Raw genomic sequence first — 19,929 nt, 5'->3', positions numbered from 1 at the left:
TTGAACTAGTGATCGCCATGCGCAGGCTTCTACATCAAACAGATATCTTGGCACGTTTCTCGCTGTAGCTGCATATTATACTTGTTGTGTACATTATAGAAAGTTGCGGATACAGTGAAGATTGCTGCTAAGTGACTATGGGACATTATTGCTTAATTGGAATAGAAGGTATTACTTTGAAATATACCAACCACACATCATTCCTCGTTCATATGTATTACTCCGGTGGAGTCCTCTAAGTCCTCGTGTTCTTAGAGCTACAGATATTTCAACACATACTGATGTTGAAGTGATCAAACTTGTTTTGCCAGGATCATCTGTTTATTTCATTAGGTTTTACTGCTTGTTGATCTGGAACATGTCCCTATAATGCACACATTGTGACATCAGAGCTGCACTCTTGATCTAAACGGAATCCGGATCACATCATATTATTACAAAGGTATAGAGTCTGAATGTAGATTATTAGTTATTACAAATGTTTTTTCTCCTGAGTCTGTCTACCTCAGCAATGTTCAGAATGCCACCTATACTTGGCATTTGGATTTTGCTCATTTAGTTATTGTAAACCATTGGTTTCAGACCAGCTCAGCAGATCATTTTACTGTCAAGTAACTAAACACTTACAGTATACTTACAGAAGTAGTTAGACGTGATCCTACACATAAACTTTTCAACCTCAAGTCTGCCGACATGGTGGTGAAATTAACACATCATTTGTGAGGATAATGACCTCAGATTGGAAAATGTCTAGATCATGAGAGAAAACCTACAGGACACTAGATCTCCAGGAATAGGGTTGGGCATCCCTGATCTAGATAATTGTCTTTTCACCATTTTAGTCTTTTATTTGACATGTCGGCTTTTACATTCATTGGGGTATTTTGTTAACAAGAAATATGCAGTCAGCACCTTGAAAAGGAAGATTATAAATATTTTTTATAATATTTTTATTATATTATTTCTGGTAAAGCCTCGCGTCAAGCTACAGTCTCCTTTACGAACACAGCAAAATATTCTTAGCATACTGTAGCAACCATTACTAGGCTAGAGGTACTGTAACCAATATGCCCTGAATCTAAATCAGCTTTTGAAAATGAAAAGATAAGTATATTACATTTTTAAGAATAATATAAATGGATCAGTACAAGCGATGCAAGAAATCCATCCAAATCATATTTCTTATAGTTGAATTCCAAAGGACTCCCTGTGCAAGCAGAATTACATTTTGTTAGCTTATATAAATCACTGTTTTATTAACCATACTCATACTGAAAATACATTATTATTTCACATGGTACTGTAGGGATTGCTACGGAGTATTCAGGCTTTCATAGATTTTTGTTAGCTATTGTAGATATTACCTTTCAAAAAGGTTTTTGCAATGTATAATTCCCTCATTCCAGGATCTATTTTGTTATTAATGAAAGTACTATTTTACAAAATGGATACAGGTTATTGTATGTATCAGGAGAAGAAAAAAGAAAATGCATGCAATTTGCAGGCTCAATTGGAGAGAGAGAAAAGTGTGAAGACACCAGGCTTTGTGCTTGTCTGCCTCCTATTTCACTTTTCAGCTTTCTTGTTTGCTCCCTAAGTGTCATATGCCAGGTAGGAGATAGTGGGGTAAAATGAGCCAGTGGGTAAGGTGACCCACCCCCTGTATCTAGACAACTGTACACAATGTTTTTACCATTTGACCATATATTCAGGAAGAACCCATGATTTACAACTGGCAGTGATGAAGAAAGGCACATGGGAATAGTGGTCTGTTTTTTTTTTTTTACATATTTTACAGGTCAGGTATAATGACTTAAATCAAAGCAAATATATCCAGGTCTAACTATATATCATACATGTTGGTGGATTGCCACTGTATAAAAATGTTCATGTTTTGTAAAAGATTAGCCGAGTTGCTAAGCTAGGCACTTTTTTTCAAAAATGGTGGCTCTGGGGCAAGATGAGCCAAAGGCTCAGGGGTACATTGAACCAATTGTTCACTTTGCCCTACCATGAGAAGTAAAGTTTGTGGTGTATCATATATTATTTCAATACATGATTTCAATGTCTTATTTTATTTATTGTAGAAAAAATATCTTACCATGAAACATGGTGGCATGTAACTGTGGCACATCTGTGGCATGTAACTGTCATTGCATAATGTAATGTTCTAAATGTCATGAGACATTAGCCCTACTCTGAGATGCTGGCCTTCTAGGCAGAGTTGCAAAGTAAAAACCATATCTCAGATTGGCCAATACAAAGATTAAGATGGGCCAAACAACACAGACACTGGAAAGAGGAAGAACTCTGCAGTATCCTGGAGTCGCCTTTTCACTGGGGGTGTTGAGGCTGATGTTTTGCGGATGCTATTTAATGAAGCTGCCAGTTCAGGACCTGTGAGATGTCTATTTCTCAAATTAGACACTAATGTATTTGTCCTTTTGCTCAATTGTGCAACAGGGCCTCCCACTGCTCTTCCTATTCTGGTTAGAGACATTTTGCGCTGTTCTGTGAAGGGAGTGTTGTGGAAATCACTAAATGGGAAAGGCACAGAGAATGTAGATTATTTTCACAAGTAAAGCTTTATTAAAGATTTCCAAACCTGGAGCAGTTAATACTCCCAGCAGAGTCAGTTCAAAAGCTCTCCATTGAAGGTTGAGCTCAGGCCTTTATACATTCAGTACAGCCCACTGTGTCCCCCTCCTATGCATGGTTAGTCTACATGTCTTTGGCTTAGAAAGATAACAAGATGTTTACAGCCCTTGAGAAGTTCAGCCAACACTATAGCTATCTGTTGTAGGCACATCCTCTACAAGTGAACAGAGCCGAAACACATAATGGCCTTACTAAATGACTGGATTATACTTAGAATAAGCAATATGATATCATTGTACTCTAGAATAAGAAAATTTCTACCACAGGAGTACTACACATTGTTGTACGAGATTTTCAGTTTCTTGGTAAATTCTCACATGGAATTGCCTTCGTTTCTCAGAACAAGAATAGACTAACAAGTTTCAGAAGAACGTCCTATGTTTTTGGCCACTTTGAGCCTGTTATAGAACCCACAAATGCTGATTCTGAAGATATTGAACTAGTCTAAAGAAGGACAGTTTTTTTGCTTCTTTAATCAGCACAATAGTTTTCAACCATGCAAACATAATCACAACAGGGTTTTCTAATGATCACTTAGCTTTTTAAAATGAACTTGCATTAGCAAACACAACATTCCATTGCAACACAGGACTGATGGTTACTGATAACGGGCCTGATGGTTGCTGATAACGGCTGATTGAAAATCAGACGTTTCCATATACAACATTAGCAATGTCTACACTGTATTTTTGTTTAATGTTATTTTAATGTTATTATTATTTTTAATGTTATTTTAATTTAAAAAACAAGGACATTTCTAAGTGACCCCAAACTTTTGAAAGGTGGTGTATAACACACACATTTTACCTAAAAGATAGGTTACCCTGGTTGCTTTCACAACATTTGGATCTGGGACAAAATAGCTGCTCTGATTAGACTGCAGCCTTTAGATTTTCTGTAAACCACAATCTTTATGCATATACTGTACTGTACATTGACCTGACCACAACGATTCCAGGTTATACAACCAGCTTTTTGCTTTTCCATGTCAGGCAGGGGTTCCCTAACAGGGTTATATGCTCACTCCTCTAGTGATGTGGCAACCTCCTGGACATTGGTCAGATGGTTGACTGGACATTTTTGTACTAAAAGCTGGGCACCACCTCACACATTATGTGTGTTGTCAACTGGACCAGGAGTGATTAAAACCTTTGTAGTTTGCACATTTGTTCATGTTGTGCAGGCTGCCATTGGCCAACTTGTTTCTTGTTCCTCTAGACCGGCATGGGCATAATAGTTTAACCCCAAAAAGTGTCAGACTGAAAGGGAACTCAGAATGACACATTAATGGCACACAATGAATCAGCATGTTGAGTGCCAAGCCATGATTATGTCACCTAGAAGGCAGGGACTCCAGTCAGGCTGGACTGCTCAATATCTTAAAAAATGTGTGATTAATATCTTAAAACATGCTGCATCCCGGCTTGTTTTAAGTCCTCCATCATCATCCCTGTTCCCAAGAAGCCAAGGATCACAGGACTTAACGACTACAGACCCATTCGCCCTGACCTCTGTTGTTATGAAGTCATTTGAGGGTCTTGTCCCACTGTCCCACCTCAGAACCATCACTGATCCTCTACTACATCCGCTGCAGGTTGCCTACAGAGCCAACAGGTCTGTGGATGATGTGGTCCACATGGCTCTTCACATCATCCTCCAGCATCTGGACTCCCCTGAAACATATGCCAGAATCCTGTTTGTGGACTTCAGTTCCCCATTCAACACCATAATTCCCGCTTAGCTCCTGGACAAGCTATTTAAACAGGAAGTACCAGAGTCGCCATACAGGTGGGTCACAGCCTTCCTGTCCAACGTGAAGCAGCATATGATACTGGGGAAGCACCTGCCCGACCCCCAGACCATCAGCACCGACTCCCCCAAAGGATGGCCCCTGTCCCCACTACTCTCCCTGTACACCAACAGCTGCACCTCCAGTCACCACTCTGTCAAGCTCCTGATGTTGGCAGAAGACACCACCCTCATCAGACTTATCTCTGATGAAAACAAGTCTGCTTACAGGTGGGAGACAGACCATATGGTGTCCTGGTGCAGTCAGAACAACTTGGAGCTCAATGCCCTAAAGACAGTGGAGATGATAGTGGACTTCAGGAGAAGCCCATCTGCCATTCCACCCATCGTCCTGGGTGTCTCCCCGGTCAACTCTGTGGAGTCCTTTCACTTTCTGGGCACCACCATCGCCCAGGACCTCAAGTGGGAGCTGAACATCACCTCTCTTACCAAGAAAGCACAGCAGAGGATGTACTTTCTGCGACAGCTGAAAAGTTTCAACCTGCCATTGACCATCGAGTCCATCCTGACCTCCTCCATCACTGTGTGGTATGCTGCTGCCACTGCCAAAGACAAGATGATGTTCTGCAGAGTGAAGAACAGAAGCATTCTATTTGCAGTGGTCTCTTAATTTTAACCCTTCTGTTCCTCACTCAAAATCTTCCTTTTGGACTTTTTTTGGAAAGGAAAGGAAAAAAGGGCAGTGGTCACAATTTTTTTTCCGGGGCTGTATTTGATACCCTAGCCTGGTAGTCGGATGTGAATCAGTGTGGTTAGGTCTGAATTGGGTTCTTTTTAGTGATAACACGTTACAGCAACAACATCACTTTTTTGATAAAGTGTAATAAAGGAGTACTATACCAATTTTAGTAGTAATAATACAGTAACTCAAAGATATTCCTTGTACATTCTTGCCAGCCCCAATTTGTTTTATCCATAAAGTTCTCTTTTCCTAAACTGGGCTGTTTGTGTGTGTAAGCAAATCTTCCATGGGTGAAGGTGATTGAGACCATTCAAAAGTTTATTTGTTTATGATACAAGCTTTAACATTTTATTTTAAATTTTTTTATTTTGCCCTAATACTGAGAAAAATTTGGGGTATTTGATTGCTTAAATTTGACTTGCTTAAATGTAGTCCATTTTACTATGTTAATTTTAAGAATACTGTACTTGGTAATGTGCCTTCTGCAAAAAGTGCCCATGTTGTTAAGTACCCACCTTATGTTGTTGATGTTTTCTTTTGTACTTGTGTATTCTTTTTCTATTTTGCCTAAAACATCTAAACATAATAAAACTGCTGTAAAATATTTTTATTTTCTTTATTTTTTTTACTATTTTTGCCCCCTTAGACACTAGGTCCCTCCTGGTTATGCCTGCTGAGTGCACAGTTTTGGGGTTTAATGCAAAAGTAATCTAAAAGTAGTAATTGGTAAAATAATAAGTAGTTAAATAGCAGGCGCGCCGTGCTAACTGTAACTTCAGTAGTTAACCTAATTGATTTAAAATGAACCCCTCCACTGTCCACAGGTTAGCCCATCGTTCCTAGTATTTTACCATATTGTTTCCTCAAGTGTTTAACCATAATTAACTGTTATTACAAGCCAGTGTGTCCATGACTTTCTCTCAGTGTTTATCCCTATCCTCCCGTCCCATGTGTGGCTTTAACTTCTGAATTGCCCTTTATGCCCTGTAATCTATGGTTAACAAATAAGGTGCCTTTGCAATCAGGACTGAAAATGTCGTCCTTTTGGTGGAGCTGCTAGCAGTGCTTCCCTCTCCAAGTAATTTGGCCTTAATGTGAAATGCTACATTAGTGCCCTAATTTCAGCTATCATGCTTCACCGGCTCACAAATGTATTATTATAGTGTATATATAATATTCTTTCCCCCTTTTTTTTGCTACCCTTATGTCTCTCATACTCTGTTTGGTAGCTTAGTTAAACCAGGCTGAATTCTGTGCTTAATGGTGAGCACTGCATTCACTCTAGTGTAACCAAGCCTTCTCTCCCCACTATAGCAGCAAGAATTGATTGGATTTATATGGTGCTTTTCTAGACACCCAAAGCGCTTTACAAGGTAGGAGGGGAGCTCACCTCATCCCCCAACAATGTGTATCACTCTAGTGATGTGATATATAGCCACTAATCGGTGCAAGAACCCTCACCACACGTTAGCTATGAGATTGAGTGGAGTGAAGAGTGATATTATGGGAGGGGGATGATCAGGGGCCTCAATGGGATTGAGCCTGGACTTAACCACTACTGTCATTTTAAGTGCTGTGGAAAACCTTTTAAGCATCTAATTCAAAAGATGGCACCCTGTGCCAGGCAATGTCCAATTAACTGCCCTGGGGCACTGATATTTGATCAATAGACCAGAGGGTGCCCCCTACTGATCCATGTACACTACTTTCTACTACACCTGGCCTCCCATCCAAGGAGTGAACCAGGTGTGACCCAGCTTAATTTTTAGAGGCAAACCAGCTGTGGGATACAGGGTGGTGGTGGAAGACTGTTTTCATGGTATGATTCAGAAGCCATCCTGGTGGAACGAGCATATGGCTGTGCTGAGCTGACTGGTTTTCAGCTAGAAAAATCTAGTTTTTATGACCATCTAGGTTGCAGTATAGTACCTCCATCAGTTGTAACCTTAAATGTCTCTAAAGTGAGGTGTATCATTTTGAGGGTGTCCAGACAATGTGTTATAGTGTTATGGTGCTCATGACTCATCCGCGCTATTCAGCCCAAGGTGGCACGATCACGAGGCGCGTAGAGTTGAAGGTCCACCATTTTGACGGGTTGTTCTGAGTTATGTCTTAGTCACACATGACAGGGGAAGGGGGTTGTGTGCCCTTGAGCAAGACACTTAACACAGTTTGCTCTTGTAAGTCACTCTGGATAAGAGTGTCTCCTAAATGATTAAAAAGTACAACCCCGTTTCCAAAAAAATTGGGAGACTTTGTAAGAAATGCAATGACGTGCAAACAATTTAAACCCCATATTCAGAAGAAAATAATACAAAAAACAAACCTGCTAAAAACAAACTTGGTGGAACAACTCACAACTAATGAGGTTAATTGGCAACAGGTCAGTAACATGATTAGGATTAAAAAGAGCATCCCATAGTGTCTTTCAGTAGTAAAGATGGGGAGGGGTTCATCACTATGAAAGACTGCGCAGGCAAATGGCGCAACAATTGAAGAAAAACTTTTTTCAATGTAAAATTGCAAAGAGTTTTTGGATCTCATCATCTTCGGTACATAATATCATTTCAAGATTAAAAGAATCTGGTGAATTCTCTGTATGCAGAATTGCTTCTCCTACATAGATCTGCTGCAAAAGAAAGGTCACAAGTCATGCTCTGTATACACAGGCGTCCAAGTTCTCTATCTATATGTATGACGTCAGATCTTTTTCCGCTACTGAGGGCCTACCTCCAGTAGTTACGGTTCGCCACTGATCACCACCCAGTTCCTTGCCTGTAATTGTTCATTGTGATGTTTTTGTTTCATGTTGAGTCCTCTAAAGCGTTGTCATTTCAAGTCTTTGGATTAAAAACCTTTGTGTATCAACTCCTCAATTGTGTCCTGCTCCTCCTTGAAGATGTTACAGTACTAAGCCAGTGCTTCCGCCACTAGCAGCTTAAAGGGATAGTTTGTCCTAGATTCATATTTGGGTGAAATAACACTTCAGTGTATTTTAGTTCATGTGGGAGGTAGATTGTACTTTCTGCTAGAGAAACCAGTTAGATCTGTAAAGGACAACCTGACGTTGCCACTACTAGCAATCTAATGTAACATTTGGCAGGCAGTGTCTTGAACCCAAGACCATGAGCTTACCATCTGGGCACACTACCCACTACTCCACATAGGGTTAACCCATTTGGAGGGGCTTGTAGGGCCATCTGGGCCAATCCCATTTCTCAACCCTATCTATTGATCTCCAGGTAAACTGAGTGCCAATGGGTAAAAGGTGATATGGAAGGTCATTAATGCCAATAAAAAGGAAAATAAATAAAATAAAAAATAAAATAAAAATTTATAGACACTGATGAGCCAAAACATTGTGACCACTCACAGGTGAAGGGAATAACGTTGATCATTTCCCAACAAGAGCACCTATCAAGTTCTGGGTAGATCAGATGACAAGCGAACAATCAGTTCTCATGAAGTTTTGGATCCAGGAGAAATGGGCAGGAGTGATGACCTGCACAGCTGAATTGTTCTGCACAGACTGGGTCAGAGCATCTCTGAATCGACAAGGCATATGGGGTGCTCCTGGTCAGCAGCGGTAAGTACCTACCGACATGAGGGTCAAACCACAAACCGATGATGGTGTGGGTAGTGAAGACTATCCCGTCTGGTCAAAACCGACAGTACATTTTGTTGATGGTTATGGGAGGAATGTGTCACAACACACAGTGTATTGCAGCCTGCTGCATATGGGGCTGTATAGCCACAGACCAGTCAGAGTGCCCAGGATTACCCCTGTCACTGTCGAAAGTGCCTACAAAGGGCATGCAAGCATTGGAACTGAACCAACAAAAGAAGGACACCTGGTATAATGAATCCATTTTCTTTTACATCACGTGGTTGGCGGTGTACATGTGCGCCGTTCAGCTGGGGTGAAGTGATGGCACCAGGAGGAACTGTGGAAATATGACAAGCCAGTGGAGTGTGATGATCTGGGCTGTCTTGGCTGGGGAGGAAGGACACAGGAGCAGAGTAGATGGCATACATCCTTTTAATGTTTCTTTTACCAAACGGAACCAAAAAAACCAACAAAAGGGGAGTATGACCTTGAACTGCAGCCCAGCAACACAAACAACTGACTCAAAACAATGACCAACAACCAAAGGAAAAACACAGGAACTTAAATAGGGTCCCCAATTAGAGACACAGCTGGTGCATGGAGATGCCTAGAGGCCTCCAGCCAGAACCTATCATGGGCAATGTTCGGCATTCATGTGGATGTCAACTGGACACGTGCCACCCTACCTGAACATTGTTGCAGACCAAGTACACCCCTTCATGGCAATGGAATTCCCTGATGGCAGTGGCCACTTTCAGGATAATTTGCCCTGCCATACTGCAAACATTGTTTGAGGAACATGATGAAGAGTTCAGGGTGTTGCCCTGGCCTCTACATTCCCCAGATCTCAATCTGTTGAGTATAATGTTTTGGCTCATCAATGTATACAGTAAATATACACTATTGTTCAAAAGGTTGGGGTCATTTAGAAATGTCACATGAAATTAATTTGAATAGGGAATATATCAAAATGAATAGGAAATATAGTCACTGGCAAGTTAGAAATAATGATTTTTAATTGAAATAAAAATTGTCCTTCAAACTTTGCTTTCGTAAAAGAATCCTCCATTTGCAGCATTTACAGCCTTGCAGACCTTTGGAAATCTAGTGTCAATTTGTTGAGGTAATCTGAAGAGATTTCACCCGATGCTTCCTGAAGCACCTCCCACAAGTTGGATTGGTTTGATGGGCATTTCTTACGTACCATACAGTCAACCTTCTCCCACAACAGCTCAATAGGGTTGAGATCCAGTTACTGTGCTGGCCAGTTTGGAGCTGTGCTTTGGGTCGTTGTCCTGTTGTAGGAGTAAATTGGCTTCAATCAATTGACGTCCACAAGGTATGGCATGTCGTTGCAAAATGGAGTGATAGCCTTCGTTCTTTCAAAATCCCATTTACTGACGAGTTTAAACTAAACTACTATTGTCACAGCCATCATGACAGGGGACTGGGCTACAAGGTGTCAGGACAACAACCTCTATCTCAACGTCTGCAAACAAAGGAAATTATTGTGGACTTCAGGAGGTGGCAGAGAGGGATCACGCCCCCATACACATCGGTGGAGCTGACCTGGAGAGTCTCCGACTTCAAGTTTTTCAGTGTGTTCATCAAAGATGAGCTCATCTGGTCCAGGCAAGCGAACTCGGCAGTAAAAACTGCCAAAAACGACTCATGAAGTTTGGTATGCCTGTAAAAACTCTCACCAACTTTTACAGGTGCACCATTGAGAGCATCCTCTCAGGCTGCATTGCCTGGTACGGCAGCTGCTCCGCTGCTGATCGCAAATCCCTCCAGAGGGTGGTAGAGACAGAGGTGCGCATCATCAGTTGCCATCTCCCCTCCGATCAAGATATCTACCACACATGATGCCTTAGGACAGCACGGAACATCATAAAAAAGACTACAGCCACTATAATCTGTTCACACTGCTGCTGTCTGGTAGACGTTAACATTAGGGCACGCATTTCCAGACTCACAGTTTTTCCCCAAGGCCAACAGATTTCTCAGTCAGCAACACTGATCTAAAATCATTGATCACATTAACATTTAAAATGCTCTGATGACTTTCTATGTACATTTAATGTACATTACCATATTTTAATGTGCATTCATAGACACTATTACACTTTTATATTTTTGTTTAATATTTCTTTGATATTGTCCATATACCCCATTTTCTACACTATTTGGAATTACATTCCTATGTATATTTTGTTTGTATATTTTAATTTATATTTTACTTATTGCTTACGGCATAGATGTCACGTGCCATGTCATGAGAATTTCACTGCTCAGAACAACGCTGTTTTTGTTGCGTTTGACAATAAAAAAAGACTTTGACTTCTTGTGATATATATTATTTGGGTGACATATATGATGGTTGTGACTGCTACATCAACATGTAGGAAAACAGATTTATTTTCAGCTCATGTTCTGTGTAGTTGTTATATTTATCCAGGAACTTTCCGTATTATCATTGTAATTGCGCACATATGGAATTAAGACGTATACCTACCTGAATGCTTTTGCTGAAGATTGGGGGGAATGAAGCAGCAGCTTTTAGGAGAAAAACAAGAAACCATCCTTGGGACTAATACTGATATGTCACAATGTTTCCTGACAGTATCATGAAGTGTATTTAATCATTAAAGTAAAGTGATTATATTGAGAAAGTTTACTTAGCAAACCCTGTTTCTCAAATCCTTGTTCTATTTTGCCTGATAATTCGACAAAGCCCTACTGTTCTGGTATTCTCATGCTGACCAGATGTAATAACATAGAACAGTCTTCCTTCTATCTGACCTATAACTTTCCTGGGGTTTTCTGTATTGTAGGTTCTCTTTTTGAACATCCTCAAGTTAGAATCATACGCAGCACTGATCAGTGTTGGAGGCTAAAGTGCTACATTATGTTGAAAAATTGCTGGAGATTATTTTAGTTGAATCAAAAAGAGAAAGGAATATCAAAGAGATTGTGTACATTATTATCGAATGTTATTCATTTTGAAGTTGAGACAAACCTGAGATTAGAAATGAAATGGTCTCTATACTGGAATGCAAAATCATGGATTATGATGTTGTTGATTTAAAACCTGGTCAGCACCGCTCCTGGTTTGGGTGGAAAAGGCTAAAAAGGATAATTACTCCAAAGATGAAGACAATGTCAAATCTGCCTACCCATTGTTCCCTAGATAAGTAAAAAATAAATTAAGATAAAAACATGCACTCCATATTATCTACATAATTAGATAATGTCTCTGTATATGAAACTGTGACTGTCAAATACCACCCCAGCAAACAGTGAAGGTCCTTAGGGCCTATGACATAACCTCCTGTCGTTATGGGGACGTCTTAACAACTTTTATTTGTATGAAGGAAACAGTGATACTATCCCAAAGCTTCCTAATATTGGAATGTCCTCGGTGTGTCCTTTCTTACCACTTCTTGCACAGGGTAGGCAGCTAGCTACATCCTATTAAATTTACACATTCTTTTGGAGGATACAGTGAAGTTTCTGGAACATTCAGATAAGGATTCTAATTTTGCGAGCCAGTGCACTTTGTGTCGACCACTAATGGCTAATGGAGTAAATAATTATAAAGCTACCCTGTGATAAATCTGATTAGTTTTTTCCTTCTCTCTAAGCTAAAGGGAGGTTATGGGAGCTTCAGTCTGTTTTGGTTATATTATAATTATATAGACCCCAGCTTAAAATTAATCCATAGACTATTTATAGACTATTTTAGAAAATGTTGCAGTTCTAAAGCCATGATGTTGTCAATGACAGAAAATAGATATTTTCACCTCAGTTTAATTTCTATCCATTATGTGGTTACGTGGTGTTTGGATTTCAGTGTGTTGACACGACCTTGATTTTTTTTTGCTAGTGCTGATAGTTCCCCATAATACTACAATTCCTCCCTAATTGGAAACAGAACAATGGAGTGATTTCAGCTTTAGTATAGAAGTTTTATGTAAAATTCTTGTAGTAAAATAAAAGGTTTAGATTTTGACTTAATTGGCATCCATTATAAAAATGACTCTTTTAGGGACCCATGTACATAGATATACAGTACAAAGACTGCCCTGTCCAAAATACTATGGTGAACAATCAGCTAAATAAGTAAAATACCAAATAAGTACAGTGAATACATGGTTTTAAATGAAGTACTTCGCTGTGTGTATACTTGAACATATACTGTGTAAGTTTTGTAGCCTAAGAAAGCACAGTAAGCCCATCAATATAGTTTGTCACTGTCAAAATTATCCAAATCATGTTAAATTAAGCACAATGATGGAGCTGAACGTTTTGTTCATTTCAATTGTTCAAAGCATTAGAACATATTTAATAGGGTATAATCTCGCTTGGATGGCTTCGCCATTGTGACAATTAGCGTTATATAATCATAGCAATTTCAGAAAACAGCCATGGCAAAGGGAAGGGGAACCACAGTGAGGCTGGAGACAAATACTCTGTGTGTCTTATCCTCTCTGGAGAGGATAGAGCATTAGTTCCACTCCAGCGAGTCCCAACTAGTGATGGAGGGAGGGGGATCATGGAATAGCATTATCAGCCCCCTGCATCGGACTATCAGCTCCACCATCAACTCATACAGGGGTACGAGCAAACTAAGAATAGACCACAAAGGAAGAGTTGTTATCAGAAGCCACATTTGTGCTTTGATGAATCATTGTGTTTAGCGACAGCATGAAATAAGACACATGTTAACACAGCTGGAAGGCAACTAAGAGAAAATAACTACATGTTTTATCTTTTTTTTAAGAAGCATTAGATTTGGAGGAACTTGACCTTTATTGTTGTGGGTTCTCTGCATTGTTGAGATACAATCTTTTTAGACATGAATGTACATTTTGGATAAGCGGGTCCTTGCTTGTCAGTTTCTGCTAAAGCTGAAAACACATTGAAGGCAAGCATTAACAGTGTCATTATTGTGCCCATAATTTTGAACTAGTTAATACCCTAGCTGTCTGGCTATATGCTGAGAATATTAGCAAGTCAGCGTCACTGGCCTACATACACTCACCTAAAGGATTATTAGGAACACCATACTAATACTGTGTTTGACCCCCTTTCGCCTTCAGAACTGCCTTAATTCTACGTGGCATTGTTTCAACAAGGTGCTGAAAGCATTCTATAGAAATGTTGGCCCATATTGATAGGATAGCATCTTGCAGTTGATGGAGATTTGTGGGATGCACATCCAGGGCACGAAGCTCCTGTTCCACCACATCCCAAAGATGCTCTATTGGGTTGAGATCTGGTGACTGTGGGGGCCATTTACCTTTTGGATTTACCTTTTGACAGCTAATTCTATACCTTTGTGGTGAATTGACAAAAACTTAGAAATGTTTTTTTTTTATGCTTTCTCAACTTTCCACTAAATCTGTTTGTTCTATGAAGGACATCACCTTTTGTTGTAAAAACTGTAAATTAACAATGTTTAAAAAGAGCAGGCATTGTACAGAAAATTACTAGAGCCAGATCTCAATAATTAATTTCCAAAACCACAGTTTTCAGTAAGCAAGACTCAAATAAATTAGCATTTTTACTACCCAATCTAAAATAACTAGGCTGTACTTTCACTTTACGTTCAGCTACAGTTGGCAAAAACATGAACATTAACACACATTTACCAGTAGAAATAATTAAGAATTCATGCTCTCAACTTTCCACTAAATCTGGTTGTTCTATGAAACACACCACTGTTTGTTGTACTACATCTTCAGACAGTAGCTCAAACAGCACATTTACTGAATTTGGATTTGTTAATACATTATACAGTAAAAGTTTGGCCACAGATCCCAAAAGTTAATTCCACCATCATGGTTTTCAATAAGCAAGGCTCAAATCTTTTGCAATTATACAGTAACAATATAATTGCTTCCTAACCGAGCCAAAATAGGAAGCACATTCCCACTGTTTGTTTAGCCCTCTACGGGGTGTTGGAGGGTTCATGGGAGTTTGACAACCAATCCATATGTGTTTTGTGGATTTGGAGAAGGCATTCGACTGTGTCCCTCGCGGCATCTTGTGGAGGGTGCTTCGGGAATATGGGGTCCTGGGTCCTTTGCTAAGGGCTGTCAGGTCCCTGTACAACCGAAGCAGGAGCTTGGTCCGCATTGCCGGCAGTAAGTCAGACTTGTTCCCAGTGCATGTTGGACTCCGGCAGGGCTGCCCTTTGTCGCCGGTTCTGTTCGTAATTTTTATGGACAGAATTTCTAGGCGCAGCCAGGGGCCGGAGGGTGTCAGGTTTGGGGACCACACAATTTCATCTCTGCTCTTTGCAGATGATGTTGTCGTGTTGGCCCCTTCTAACCAGGACCTTCAGTATGCACTGGGACGGTTTGCAGCCGAGTGTGAAGCGGTGTGGATGAGAATCAGCACCTCCAAATCCGAGGCCATGGTCCTCAGTCGGAAAAGGGTGGCTTGCCCACTTCAGGTTGGTGGAGAGTGCCTGCCTCAAGTGGAGGAGTTTAAGTATCTAGTGGTCTTGTTCACGAGTGAGGGAAGGATGGAACGGGAGATTGACAGACGGATCGGTGCAGCTTCTGCAGTAATGCAGTCGATGTATCGGTCTGTCGTGGTGAAGAAAGAGCTGAGCCGCAAGGCGAAGCTCTCGATTTACCAGTCAATCTACGTTCCTACTCTCACCTATGGTCATGAGCTTTGGGTCATGACCGAAAGGACAAGATTCCGGACACAGGCGGCCGAAATGAGCTTTCTCCGCAGGGTGGCTGGGCGATCCCTTAGAGATAGGGTGAGAAGCTTGGTTACCCGGGAGGAGCTCAGAGTAGAGCCGCTGCTCCTCCACATCGAGAGGGGTCATCTGAGGTGGCTTGGGCATCTGTTTCGGATGCCTCCGGAACGCCTTCCTGGGAAGGTGTTCCGGTCCCGCCCCACCGGGAGGAGACCCCGGGGAAGACCTAGGACACGCTGGAGGGACTATGTCTCCCGGCTGGCCTGGGAACGCCTCAGTGTCCCCCCGGAAGAGCTAGAGGAAGTGTCTGGGGAGAGGGAAGTCTGGGCATCCCTGCTTAGACTGCTGACCCCGCGACCCGGCCCCGGATAAGTGGAAGAAGATGGATGGATGGATGTTTAGCGAGAACCAAAGCACAAATCAATACAATTAACTTGTGTCACTTTGGTCATGTTAAACTGCTGTGGTCCAAAGGCAATAGTAAATACATTCTTCAATCCGTATTTTAACGCGTTTCACCAGGCAGTAAAGTCTCAATAATTGTAATAATATCCAGCTACCACTGTCATTCAGAAAGACTTTAGTTCAAAGATGTATGGTGTAAGTTCACTTTCAAAACAAGTCATGACATTCCACCGTGCTTCTTATTGTAAAATATGCTAGCTAGCAGTATCCATGCTACCACCAAATATTTTATAGAACCCGCAGAGTGGAGAGGAGGGACTACGGAAGAGAAGGATGTAATGCTCTAGAGTTGTAGTCTTTTAGAAAGGAAACATGTTCCTACCTGGTTCATTTCGCAATATATCTGCCAATAGGAACATCACTGAAAGACATCTGATGTCTCTATCAATGAAAGACAACCGTGATTACATTTAAAATTTACTTTCAGTGCAATTTGTACATAGAGTCTTAGTAAAATTATACATTAATATATTCATTTTTCGGCTCTCACTCACCCTTCGATCCACACAGTACCATCAGGGCTGCAAACAAAAAAATCTATTAAGGAGCCATTGGCTCCTATAGGGGAAAAAACAGGCGCCAAAATTTTTTTTAAGAGCCACATAACAATGCACTTACTTTTATTCACCTTGTTGTGTGCATGTCTCTCCTCTTCCCACTTATGAACTATATACAGTCAAATTACATTTTATTACGCAGCATCTGAGCCAGTGTCACTGCCACTGACCATGATTATGTCCATATCACTTGGCCACTGAGTGTAGTTTGGCCGTCATTAATAATACATAAAAAATGTATATAGCAGACGAATAAATAATCACAACATAAGGCTACGGCGCATGAACTGGAGATATCATCATGAACCGAACCGTAGCCTACTCGCCTCACAGGCCTGAAAAATTTGAAATATATCTATCTATTATCTACAGAAAGCTGTTTCTAAACAGAACTATCCAAAAAGAAAAATATATATATATATATAGGCTATATACATATATACATATATATATAGCCTAATCCGTAGGAAATGTGCATTTCTCATGCGCGTTCACCTACTGCAAAGTCAGTAGGCTATTGTCAACCTAATCTTTGCAGCCGACAGAAAAAACTAAATTAAATTAAAATGTCTCATTGCAAACCATAGACAATAGCATATAAGAGGCGCAAACAGAGCGGAAATTGCAGGCGCGGCTCGAAATGGCTGTTATTTCAACCGGCTAATGAGGCTGGGCGGTCGGTCAAGAACATTTTTAGTTTTCGCCATAGTGGAAGGGGGCCAGACTATGTACAAATGAATGACGTTAACAAAACAAATGAAGCGATAGGCTACTGGTTATAAAACATGCACGTAGGATGCACATTTTACAATCAAAGGGAGTCCATTTGTATTGTCGCCAATGGCGACCTTGGCAGAAATTTCACTCGCAAATAAATATATTTGGTCGCAAATGCGACCATTTTAGTTGCAGTTTGGAGCCCTGAATAATACTGTGTGCTTTTAGTGCATGAAATAAAAATAAACTTTGCTCCTCATGGTGCGAAATAAGTGTGTAACAAATCTTACTGCCCTAGAAATCTCCCTGACATGGTAAACACCACTTAAGGTCCCCCCCAGGGCAAGGTGCTCCTTTAAAGGGAAAAATAATATGCAGAAGGACAACATACATGTGCATGTACACACACACAGACAAATATGATCCTGGGTAACGTGATGGACACTGAATCTGATGGATTGTGTTATTCTTTTGTCTGTTTGATATAGAGAGATGTGGAGTACAAATGGAAGATACACTCATCTTGAGAAGAAAAAGTCCTAAGAGCAAGATGCAAACAGAATAGATAGTAAACAGAAAAGGTAGAAAACAAAGTAGATGAAAGACAAAACCTTGATAGTTTATCAAGCATCCAACATCAGTCCCCCACCTCACTCATGCCTCCTGGCTGAATGGAAGGAAATACCTGCAGCAAAGTTCCAGCATCTAGTGGAAAGCCTTCCAAGAATAATGAAAGAATTCTTCAGGGTTTCAAATGGATAATCAAATTCATAAGAATGTTCTTCACTAGTGTTGTCTCTTTGATACCTATGAACAGATGGAAAATGATGTCAGCTTGCCCAACAAGTGGATTTATGAATTTATGAAAAGGTTTGACATAAATAATGTAAAACATTCACATTAAAGGGTACCCTTTCCTTCGAACTATTATCAAAGAAAATGTTCTCTTTTAATACAGAATTTTCCAGAAGGTAATACAGTAAACCCCCAGCTATCCGCGGTTCCACATTCACAAACTCAAGTATCCTTGGAAATTTTTCAAGAAGTCAGAAATTCTAAAAAGGCGCTAATTTCAGCCATCCAAGAGTCGATCCGGTTAATTGCACGAAGTTTGCACGAACCATAACCTATGTAAAGTTGGTACTTAGATAAAAATCTGACATCGCAATCACAGTGTTGAATCCAGTTTTAGTTTAGTTTCACAGTGTTGAATCCACTCATTGAAATAATTAGTATTTATTTTCATATAAGTTGTAAATTACCCAGGATGCAAACATTTTTACATGATTGATGACATCTGAAGCCTTGTTTGTTGATCAGGAGACTGAACAAAATTCTCCAATCGGGGCTTGCTGCAAAATATCAACCCATTTTAAACCATGCGAAAGGGCTGAGGCTTGCATGGCTGTACTACCACGGGATTGATCATGTCCAAAGTCTCGTTTGATTACATGCTGATTCCAAAGCCTCTTGTAAAAAGCAGGCTTCTATGGTTGTTCGGTGCCTGAGCCTTTCAAACACAGACCTCTACTTGTCACAATAATTTCTTTTAAAAAGTTGTCAGCATTGTAGTCCAGCAATGACACAGTGGGTAGCGTCGCAAACTCTCAGTTTTTACTTGTTATGTGCGAGATCGAAATCCAGATCATGTTTAACTTTTTGAGTGCAAACAATACTGTTTATTGTTGTTTAAATACTTTGTTGTCTTTTAGTGTATCTTATGACACTGTTCCCTTAGTAATACATTAGAACGGATGCATTGTTGAAAAATGCTAGATGGAAAGACAAGAAGAATGTAGAATATTCAGAAAGCGCATGCCTGACCACTATGCCACAAAGTGACGTTGGATACTGTGGAAAAGACGTCTGTATAAACATTTAATGTGATATTTATTCCTGACCAGTAGGTGACACTACTGTGCAGTTAGTTTCTAAGCCACAAGAAAACAAAAACATTTCTAACTATTTTGATATAAAATCTCAGATGCTTCAGAAGCCTTGGTTGTCTTATCAATACGTGACATAGGGCTCTGACACAATGAACGTAATATGCAACAGTGACCAACAAGAAACACTGGGGCAGGAGCAACAGGGACTAAACAAGGGGCTAATGAGACACATGTGAAAGCAATAAACTAAGGGAAGCTAAGCAGAACAGAGAAACAGATACACCAGAACAGAAACACACAGAACATGGAAACGGAATGACTGGGGCCGGCCGTTACATCATTTTATAAACTGCTTTCACAATTTATGCATTCAAAAATTGTCAGGTCACACCAGAAGATAAATTCAAAGGTCATATGTATGAAACTAAAAATTAAATGTGAAAACATGTAATTCCATAACCGTCTCCTCTATCTCCCATAATCCCTGCCTAAATACACCTCTTATTTTCAATTGCCATAATATTTCCTGTGTTTAAAGGTCTGTTTTGTTCACAAAATGGGATCAATCAGTGTTGCCAGCAGTGGCGGCTGCTGGTCTTTCAAAGAGGGGAAGCTCATTTTCGGCCTACATTATAACCCTCTGATGGTCTTCATTTGTAGTGACACTCAGGGTCTTTGGGGTCTTTTGGACCCCAGACAACAACATAACATTTTGTAACAGAACAATATTATTATTATTTTTTTTTACAAATATAATTTTACTCTGTTAATTTATGTTTTTACTCAACATTTGTGCCATTTTTGGAGGATTTATGATATCTTAAAAA

This window comes from Esox lucius, chromosome 11 (assembly GCF_011004845.1).
Source record: "Esox lucius isolate fEsoLuc1 chromosome 11, fEsoLuc1.pri, whole genome shotgun sequence".
Classification (NCBI taxonomy): domain Eukaryota; kingdom Metazoa; phylum Chordata; class Actinopteri; order Esociformes; family Esocidae; genus Esox; species Esox lucius.
This window is presented reverse-complemented; position numbering follows the sequence as displayed.